We start from the raw sequence: 11,076 nt of genomic DNA, 5'->3' as shown, positions 1-11,076 counted from the left end.
CAATCACATGAGACCTTAAAAATTTACATCAGCACATTCAAAAAAATGAAAAAGGCCCAAGTCACAGAGTTGCAAAAAAGGTTGAAATTTTGCTAACAAGCAATGTAAACTTGAATACAAGGTATGGTTGCTGGTGGCCGCAAAACGATTATACATGTGAATAAAGAAAAACAGGATATTAGTAAAATGTCTTCTTTCAAACAACAATCTTTCAAAAACAGATGACCGGAAAAGTTTTTTTTTTCTGTTTTGACTTAAGAAAATCATTTTGTGCCGATATAATGCCATTCTACAGGAATGTGTCAGTACTGAGATACCTGAAAAGATGGTAAATGCTTTTAGCATCTTTTCTGTGTTTCAACACAATTGGTAAAAAAAAGTATTTAATTAATTTTAAATCATTTTTACCACTTTCAACTTTTCCTGCTTATGATTTGTGCTAATTAAAAGAGTATAAAAAACAGAAATATACTTCCCTTCATTTTTGACACTTTGCAATCAATGATGTTTCTTTTTCTATGAAGATTAAGAAACAGGAAGTTTTACTGTTTGCCTGTTTTTCTCCAATTATTTTTCTCCTACTTTGAGAAACTTTCGTTTTTCCTCTTTTCCATTCTTAGAGTTGATTTCATGCTTTCCCAGTTTTCTACGTTTAGTACAATTAGGTGTTGAAATAACAAACCTACTCTCAGTTATATAAGTTGTGCAATCATCTCATGTGCACAGTTATACACGTACCGTATATATATGCAGCTGCAGCGCGTCTACCATCCCTCCACCAATTGTACCCTCAACTTTGTCGCGTTTTTAACGTCTGAACGTTGCGCAGCTATTTCCGGCCTGGTGAATATTTTAGCCGAAGTGCTGCTACGATTTTGCCAGGCAAAATAAACTTAAATCATATTTACATATATATGTACGTGACTATAGTCCACTGTAGCCTGCTCATCCGGCCAAAAACAAAATGAGCAGAACACTGGACAAAATAAAGTCAACCCAACATTTGAAAATATATAACAAAATTATCTGTATATGGCATTTTTGCTTTACGTTTTCCCTGTTGCTAAACAAAATCAACAAAAATCTCAAGGTTAAATCTCCAAATCTTGGCGGTAAAATCATTTTCTCTTCTTGTTGCGTTTGGATGAGAGGACGGTGATTATAGTTTTATTTACAAACCAGTAACTTAAAATAGACATTTTACGTTATTAGAAAATGACTATAATTTTGTTAATCAAATGGTTCATTAATTCTTGCTACGATTTGTTGATATTTAACAATAATCAAATAATTGCTCAAATCTTCCACTTAACACGAATCTTCCACTCATCCACTTTAAAAATCAACAATTTTAGAAAATAATTCTGATTTGTTTTTAAGTTTGTTATACTACAACAATAAATGTTAATGTTTCAGAGTAATTTTTGATAATGTAAAACATTTCAGGACAACAATAGTGTTAAAACCTAAATATTATTTGTCACAATCACACTTTTAGGCAAATATAACGACTTTCATAGTTAAACAATTTTGACAGTAAAATGTACACTACACATACAAGGCAATACCAGCGGCCTAACCCGCCTAACCCAAGTAAATCTTTCTTGGGTCATGTGCAGTTTACACTATATTCTCCCATTTTTAAAAGGTCTTATTGTCAACATTTCTGTTGATTTTATTTTTAATCTCTTGCTGACTTGTGTTTGTAGGTGCAACAAAAAAGTTTGGAAAAATAATTGCATTCGATATTCAGCAGAGATGTGTTATCAAAACGTGTTGAAAAATAAAATAAAAAAAACAGGACTGAAGTTATTCAAAAATGCTTAACTGGCATGTTATTTTTGAGGATAAAAACCCAATGGACAATGGAATGGATGAAATTTGACTTTGGTGACATGGCTTATGTCTGAGGTAGGTTTTGTGTGGTAGAACGTTTTGTTTTACATCATTTGTTAAACAATTGCAACCGAACTGCACAATTACTGTTGCTGACAATTTGTTCTTAATGTACTTAAAAAGCTTGCGTTTATGCCTCAACCCTCAACACATGAAAAATTAGAGAAAACATTTGGTTAAACATCCATAATGATAGGTCACAGCTTCATGCAAGGTCCTGGATTGTTTGGTGAAGAACAGGACGGAGGGTTTTTGGGAGAAGGAAATACACGAAGGGTACAAGAAGACATTACAGGTGAAACCTATACTTGACATATTCTGCAACATGTATTCCTGAACTGAATGAACGTTGTGTTGTTCAGCTCCTATTTTTCTTTAAAATGGCAAAGTCTTTAATAAACTTTTATTTTCAGGATATGGTTGTTCCTGAAGAAATGGACACATCAGTTCCAGCCCCTCTGGTTGCCCAGCAACAGCCATCTATAATCGAACAACGACAAGTTGAAGCAGAAGAAACAATAAAAGGTCAAACTCTTTAGTTGCAAATGAGTAGGAAGCTGTCCTTTGGAACCACTCGATATAAGAGGTTGGAACTTTATTATGTTTGCACCTTCCCTTGCTAAGCACCACAAACAAAAGGTTTTTGTGGTGTATTAGTGTTATTAAGACAATCAAACATATGCTACTTGTGTTTGTGATGTACTTGGATTCCTTGGTCTCACACTGTCTTATGACATAAAACGTATTGATGGTTGTTGCTCAAAACACTTCCAGTGGTCAACATTTTGAAAAATGGCCAGATAATAGTTAATTTTAAAGTATTTTTTTGGACTGTTAGTCTACTCTTCCGAAAAAAATCTGAATTGATTTGTGTGCAGCAGTTGTGTGCGTCGAGTTTAGACATACCAAATGTATTAATTTGTTTATTGTGAACTGTTTAAATCCTAAACATTCTAAATGTACTCTCACTTTATTGTCCAATGGTAATAAATGCTGATTTTAAAATTGTGGATACTAAAACTTTGTTACATTTCCAGGTCCTTCTTCCACACTCTTTTGAGGTGTTTATTGTTGTGGGTTACCACATAAGAAGTCTTTTACCCCGTGAAATAGATGAATATTTTAAACAAGGTGGGAATTGAATAAAATTCGGACGGTGTCAATTGTCACATTTTGACTTTCAGCCCCATCAATTACCCCACTAGACCCCTAAAAAACTTTTAAACAGGATCTGAGTTAGATAAAATTTGAACAGTTTGTGGGTATTTATTGTTTTATTTTACCATGTTGCCCTACCATTTACTTCACCAACCCCTAATTAAATGTGATTTAGATAGTTTGTACCTTGTATAGCATGGTTATTTACACACCTTTTTATCGCCTTGTTTAAACTCAAAGCACCAAAATTTATCTTGGTTATTTGTAAATATTTAAGATGATGCTTGCAGAAATAAACAGAGGTTACTAAAACATTTGCTATTGTGGGACCCATTCTAAATAAGTGCAGTAAATACATATTGGTAGTGCCATGTGCAATGGCAATATGCGCTTAGTCACCCTTCCAGTTACATATAAGTTTTAAATACAGAAAAGTATTTAAAAGCTTAATGATTAGAAAAAATTACCAATTAAATAGGTAAATTTCTTCTCCAACTTAAGTTATTATGGACCCTCTTTCCTGAAGGTATATATAGCTTGTAGAATGTGCCATTTATAGATTCCAGTTGTTTTGTTTTACCCTGCAGCCCCACCATACACCCCATTTACCTATAAAATGGGTAAAATTTGTAAACAATGTCAAAATTGGATGCAATTTGGATAGTTAGTAGATTATGTCATTTTTGGGTGTTGATTGTTAAGTTTCATCTTATAGCTTAAACGTTTGCCCCCTAAAAAGGCTGAGTTTTTTAAACAGTGTCGGAATTGAATGAAAATTGGACAGCTTGTAGAATTTGCTATTTATAGGTGTCGGTTGTTGTGTTTATTTTATTTTGCCACTATTTACCCCTTTTTTCCTATAAATAGAACACTAAATAGGACAATGTGTGAATTGAATCAGATTTGCATAGTTTAAACAGTCAATAATGGCTATCTCTTAAAATGCATTGTTTTTAACTTTGCATGTGTGGGAAACAACTAAGGTTATAAAAGACAGTGTGTGATATGGAACCCAATATAAAATATGTGTAGGGAGTATATCAACCATTTCCATTTGCCTTTTTTTTCTTTGTGTATAAATTTTTTTGTAATATAAACATTACAAAAATATTGGAACTGATTTGCATTGTTGGAAGTATAATGTGATTTTTCTTTTACAGGAGTGAAAGACATGAGAATGAGACGCAAACGAAAGCTGATTGTTGATCATGTAATGGAGCTGGATGGACAAGAGCAACTGAATGATGTTAATGATATTGTGACCACACTTGACATGGCTCCTCCTACAAAGAGGTTGATGTAGTGGAAGGAGATGGGAGGAATGGACAAACTCTTCTCGCTTCCGTCCAAGACAACAGGTGATTGCATTAATAGGGTTTGTACAAATGGATTTCTTCCATGTGGCGAGCACTTTGTTATGCATGCCCAAACTTTGTCAGGTTTTTTTCATATTTAGAAGTGCAACAAGCAACTTAAATCCAATACAAGTTGTTTGCAAGCTATTATGGACAAATTCTAATTGCAAAAAGTAAAAAAAAAAACAAGCAAACGCCATGATCAAACTCATGTTGCTTTTGCTTTTGGGTTAAAACTTCTGCAAACTTATTTAATAATAAGGTTGGAATTAATATGCTAAGCTAATAAGCACATTTTCAGTATATTTTTTTAGCTCAAGGACACAGTTGCGACCTGTGCGTTGTGTTTACTGCATGCTGGAGTAGGTGAAGGCATGTTTGATAAAGACGCAATTGTTTTCTCGAACTGAAACAAGCAATGTTACTTTCGTGTGGGTGGACTGGGTGTGCAAACTCCAGTTTACCGCGCTACTTGAATGTGGGCTCTACGCAAATGTCACCATAGATTGTTTTTCTGTGGTAACACGAAACATTGACTTTGTCCCATAGGCGCCGAACACGGGTATGCCGGGTATGCCAGGCATACCCGAACGAAAACCTCGGGTATGCCGCATACCCGGGAATTGGACCAACGTTAGTCGTGCGTTTATGGACATTATTGTGAATATATATCGTTTATGGACATTAATACGAACCAATACGTAACATATACAATTGATTTCAATCGGGTTCATTGTTTCACAGCCCATGAATTGTTGGCATTGATTACAATTCACAATTGTAACGTCTTCAAGAAGCATTGGAATTTAAACATTAAAGGGTGATAAAAAGTACAGCAAATGTTGGCGTTCGCTTGCGGGAGGAGGAGAAACTCAGCTGTCTCGGGTTAAACGTCAACAAGAACGTAGCGTTTGTGAAATAAACTATGAGAGTACAGTCCAATCGTCGTTCTAACAGCTTCTACCGCAAGGACAACGACTGTCTAGCTTCAACCGAAAAAACAACAACGCTTATTGTTACGTCACAAACGTTTAGGTTGGTACTTTTCCCAAAACTAACGTGTTAGCTTATCGAAAGTTTCTGGCAGGTTAGGACATCGTTTGAAGTAAACTAAACTTTAAATTTAATACTGCATACAAGTCAAACGAAACAAGCGACTTTAAAACGTATAAAACGAATTTTGTAATGGCTAGGACAGAAGTATGTGCTGTTTGTTGAGTGAAAAAAAAAAATCTTTTTTATGATAGTTATTACAGAGAAAACAAAAGTTAAACATTATAGTAATTTGCGACGTAAGGTGATATCCGAGCAAAATCTATTTTATCTTTATTGCTCCGTCTCCCTGTATTTCGGCAAATGGGTCCATTTTTTTGCAATGTGTAACGCGGTGTTAGCGCGCACAAACATGCGTTGAACTGTAACAGAAGCAGAAGAGCCTGGCGGCGGAATTACGTTGTGTAAACTCATATACTGCAAGAATTAAAGTAATCCCACGATGTGTGGGGACAAAAAAATAATTTGGCACTTCGTGACGTCATTTTGTGACGTCATATAATATGGCATACCCGGGAAAAATTTAAAGTCGGCGCCTATGCTTTGTCCCTATACTATTCATGAGCAAACAAATCTTCACGCCCTAGTAGAAAACATGTGGGAGCACGGAATAATGTAGCACTATGTTTTATTTGAAACATTAAAACTTTGCCTAAAATTGCTGGTTTCAGCAAGGTTTTGTTTAAATTTAAAAAAACGCACCTCACATTACGTCTTATAACCTAGACTCCAATCCCGGGATTTTCCGGGGTCCCAAGCCTATTCACAAGGAAAATCTCAACTTAACAGGCGTTTTGTTCCAAAACACGCCACTGGGGTTGCACTGCCTTTTTGCTATTGCAGACCACACCACATGTCGTATTTAAAGTGACTCGTGAATATTTGTTGTTTATAGATACTGTACTGGTTTATTTTGAAATATTTCGTTTACTGGCATTTTAAAAATCAAAAAAAGTGTTTACCTATAATACGTAGATTCAGCGAACGATTTGGCAATCGGTCTTTGATGTCTACGACGTCACTATTAACATTTTACGATGTTTGCTGCCAGTCATGTTTTGCCTGTGAGTGACGTACAGAATTAAGTATGGCCCTTACCGGGAAAGGTGATATGTTCGTTGTCCTGAAAAATCCAATTCGAGCGCACAAATTCGTCTCTGCGGCCTCGGATTGTTTACCTATGAAAAGTGACGACAGTGAATAATGTAAACTCAGTTCAGCGGTACAAAGCGTCAAGTTATTAGTAGGATTTTAAGTATAAGTCGTCAGGGACTTAATTAGTTTGATAAAATAATTGAGTGACCAAACTTACCTGCACTATTACAAGGCAATACAGACAAAGTGTCAACGAAACAGCATGTAAAATACCAACAACACGTTTACATCATTGTGTAAATCAATTTTTTTCAACATATTTTAGGTTATTGGCCGCATACTGTGTGAACTTTTTATGCAAAGCTCTTAAAGTGTAAATGGCTTGTGAGCACGCAACCATGGCTCAAAGTCTGGTTTTAAGGGTTGCTTCACGGAGAGCACAGACTATAGGTTGAAAATCACCGCTTTAAATCGTTTAATATAACTGGCATTCCACCCATAAGCTTGTGCAATTAGGTTAGAGGAACCGAAACGGTTTGACGCGTTTCCGTCACACCAGACGCGGGTAGATTTTGTGGAATGAAATAAGCAAGCGGAAATGTTACGTTGCAACACACACCGCGCAAAATAACGCTCTCCGCCACCTTCGCACTTTTTCCACCAACTATAGTTACTAAACAGCGCAACATTTCACAAAATAAGTTAACAGTGTATAAGATGCTGAAAAACAACATACGCAAAGAGGAACTATTTTGTCGCAACCGCTCGTGCCATAGAAAACAACCGGTCTTTTTTCACCCACTGTGGTTGTCACCAACCACTAACTGACTTGTGAACACACACCATAACTCAAAAATGGGAAAGCGTGATTTGGAGTTTAATTTTGCAAAATGCCATTTTTTTTTATTTATTATAACTATTTGGTGAAGGGAAGTAAAACAGATCAAATTAATCGATAAAAGCTAGTTAAACGTCATCAGATCAGCTGGCTTTAGCGACAGTACATTTAATTGTACAAGTGAATTGAAATGGAATCTTCCACTTGTTTAACTAAAGCATAGACATGTGGCCAACCGCCCAGACTTTAGGTCAGCGGTTTTCAACCAGGGTTCATTATGCACCTTAAAGGGGACACGAATGACGTCCAAAATTAAACCCGACTGGTGAATGTATAATTTTCCACTTTCTATTCGACTTGCAATTTATAATTTCTTTTTACGTTTTTAATGGGTAGCGTTGGGGGGACGGGTTTAAGGGTTACTTTACAGGAGGGCACAGACTGTAGGTTGAAAATCACTGCTTTAAATCGTTTAATATAACTGGCATTCCACCCACAAGCTTGCGCAATCCAGTTAGAGGAACCGAAACGGTTTGACGCGTTTCCGTCACACCAGACGCAGGTAGATTTTGTGGAATGAAATAAGCAAGCGGAAATGTTCTGTTACAACCACACACAGCACAAAAATAACGCTCTCCGCCACCTTCGCACCTTTTCCACCAACTATAGTTACTAAACAGCGCAACATTTCACAAAACAAGTTAACAGTGTAAGGTGCTGTGGTTGGAGCAACGTTATAACTTGCCAGTAAAACCGATAATTTGCGAAAATGTTGTGATTTCTCTCTTTGTTACAATTTAAAAACTTGTGGGAGCATGAATGATTTTCCGCCTAATAAAATCGGCTCTCAAATATTTGATAATTGTTGTGTTGTTGACCTGTACATTATCTCTGCAGATTTTGGTTTATTGCTGCTCACCTCTTCGGCAATCGGAAAACTCAGAAACTGCTACAATTTGTTGAAAACTGATTTGCCTCATCGCAGGTCAAACGAGTCAAGGTAACTACAGTTTTTTTGTATATATTAGAGATGCAATGAATCCGCTCAATTTGGGTTCGACCGAAACCGAATATGTGGCAGAATCAACCGAATTATTATGACGTCACGCGAAATCGTACGCTACGCGTTTGGCATGAAAACACAAGTCCTTCCTCCAGGCAAACAGCGGCGTTTCAATACTCGGTTACATGAGGTTTACGGTTGCCTCGGTCATGCTTGCCAGCCTACCAATGCGTTTCAATACTCAGTTACATGAGGTTTACGGTTGCCTCGGTCATGCTTGCCAGCCTACCAATGCGTTTCAATACTCAGTTACATGAGGTTTACGGTTGCCTCGGTCATGCTTGCCAGCCTACCAATGCGTTTCAATACTCAGTTACATGAGGTTTACGGTTGCCTCGGTCATGCTTGCCAGCCTACCAATGCGTTTCAATACTCAGTTACATGAGGTTTACGGTTGCCTCGGTCATGCTTGCCAGCCTACCAATGCGTTTCAATACTCAGTTACATGAGGTTTACGGTTGCCTCGGTCATGCTTGCCAGCCTACCAATGCGTTTCAATACTCAGTTACATGAGGTTTACGGTTGCCTCGGTCATGCTTGCCAGCCTACCAATGCGTTTCAATACTCAGTTACATGAGGTTTACGGTTGCCTCGGTCATGCTTGCCAGCCTACCAATAAGTTACTGTTGTTTTTCCGAGGGTGGGCAAAACGATGATTTTTTTTAAAGTAATACTTAACGTATGACGCAATTTGAGTTATGGTGTATAGTTTGAAACATTGCGTGGGCGCAATTAGGCAGAAAAGATAGGTTTGAAATTTGTGCTCGTTATGCATTCGGTCACACCAAAAGATTGTTGTAAGAAACACAAATAATCAAATTCATTTTATACTGAGGACATAAGAGTGCGTTGACCAAACAAGCAAGTTTATGTATCGTCTTTATGAAATAGTTGTTGCTAATATATACAAACTGTTGCTGCTGGGAATAATTTGAAACTAAATAATGGCCTTCTGGCAAATATGTTGTTTTAACCGACGTTGCAACGCCCTGTTCAGGTCACCTGTATCATGGTACTAACACTTCACAAGCAAAAACCGCAATGAACAAAACGGAAAAGAGGCAAATAATGCACGATTCACTGTACATGTCCGTAGTGTTATTGATGCGCCGAAGGTTAAGGACGCTGCTTTAACGGCTAGCCGGTAAAACCAATGAATGGACCGCGCACCGTCCTTGTTTTCACAAACACTGAAGCGTATTAACAAATCTGGCCTTTGTCGTAAAAGCGAGCTAAATACACAATTACTCAAACGCCACACTGTCCCCTCTTTAGGGAGCCGCCAGGTTGGCAAGTCACGAGTCATTCCAAAGTTAATTAACAAATGTTCCGAAGGAAAAGGTGAAGACAATTGCGTTCAATCTAACAAACAAAAACAGTAAAATAAAGTGGTGAATAACAAACACAATGAAGATTGAAAAAGTAAAACCAAACGCCAAAGGTGAAACAGCAAAGGAAATAAACAGCACATGGTGACGAAGCAACAATCAAAAAGTAGAAACGATGCTCATATGCTTGTGCAATCCGGTTAGAGGAACCGAAACGGTTTGATGCGTTTCCGTCACACCAGACGCGGGTAGATTTTGTGGAATGAAATGAGCAAGCGGAAATGTTCTGTTACAACCACACACAGCACAAAAATAACGGTCTTCGCCACCTTCGCACCTTTTCCACCAACTATAGTTACTAAACAGCGCAACATTTCACAAAATAAGTTAACAGTGTAAGGTGCTGTGGTTGGAGCAACGTTATAACTTGCCAGTAAAACCGATAATTTGCGAAAATGTTGTGATTTCACTGTTTTTTATGATTTAAAAACTTGTAGGAACATGAATGATTTTCCGCCTAATAAAATCGGCTCTCAAATATTTGATAATTGTTGTGTTGTTGACCTGTACATTATCTCTGCAGATTTTGGTTTATTGCTGCTCACCTCTTCGGCAATCGGAAAACTCAGAAACTGCTACAATTTGTTGAAAACTGATTTGCCTCATCGCAGGTCAAACGAGTCAAGGTAACTACAGTTTTTTTGTATATATTAGAGATGCAATGAATCCGCTCAATTTGGGTTCGACCGAAACCGAATATGTGGCAGAATCAACCGAATTATTATGACGTCACGCGAAATCGTACGCTACGCGTTTGAAATGAAAACAGAAGTCCTTCCACCAGGCAAACAGCGGCGTTTCAATACTCAGTTACATGAGGTTTACGGTTGCCTCGGTCATGCTTGCCAGCCTACCAATGCGTTTCAATACTCAGTTACATGAGGTTTACGGTTGCCTCGGTCATGATTGCCAGCCTACCAATGCGTTTCAATACTCAGTTACATGAGGTTTACGGTTGCCTCGGTCATGCTTGCCAGCCTACCAATGCGTTTCAATACTCAGTTACATGAGGTTTACGGTTGCCTCGGTCATGATTGCCAGCCTACCAATAAGTTACTGTTGTTTTTCCGAGGGTGGGCAAAACGATGATTTTTTTTAAAGTAATAACTTAACGTATGACGCAATTTGAGTTATGGTGTATAGTTTGAAACATTGCGTGGGCGCAATTAGGCAGAAAAGATAGGTTTGAAATTTGTGCTCGTTATGCATTCGGTCACACCAAAAGGTTGT

At 37.5% G+C, this 11,076-nt stretch overlaps 1 protein-coding gene across 1 annotated transcript in view; it reads left to right on the top strand.

Annotated features, from left to right (window-relative positions):
* The first annotated feature begins 1,722 nt into the window (after positions 1–1,722).
* LOC145238631 (uncharacterized) overlaps positions 1,723–11,076 on the top strand; it is a 29,981-nt gene continuing 20,627 nt past the window's right edge. Inside the window, exons 1-7 of the mRNA XM_080101863.1 lie at positions 1,723–1,911; positions 2,093–2,191; positions 2,310–2,482; positions 2,934–3,027; positions 4,215–4,412; positions 8,293–8,395; positions 10,370–10,472. The gene's annotated coding sequence lies outside the window, so the exon portion shown is untranslated. The remainder of the gene's footprint in view (positions 1,912–2,092; positions 2,192–2,309; positions 2,483–2,933; positions 3,028–4,214; positions 4,413–8,292; positions 8,396–10,369; positions 10,473–11,076) is intronic.

The sequence above is a fragment of the Phallusia mammillata genome, chromosome 7 (assembly GCF_965637545.1).
Source record: "Phallusia mammillata chromosome 7, kaPhaMamm4.hap1.1, whole genome shotgun sequence".
Classification (NCBI taxonomy): domain Eukaryota; kingdom Metazoa; phylum Chordata; class Ascidiacea; order Phlebobranchia; family Ascidiidae; genus Phallusia; species Phallusia mammillata.
Note: the sequence above shows the minus strand (reverse complement) of the source record. Positions and strands in the feature narration are given on the sequence as shown.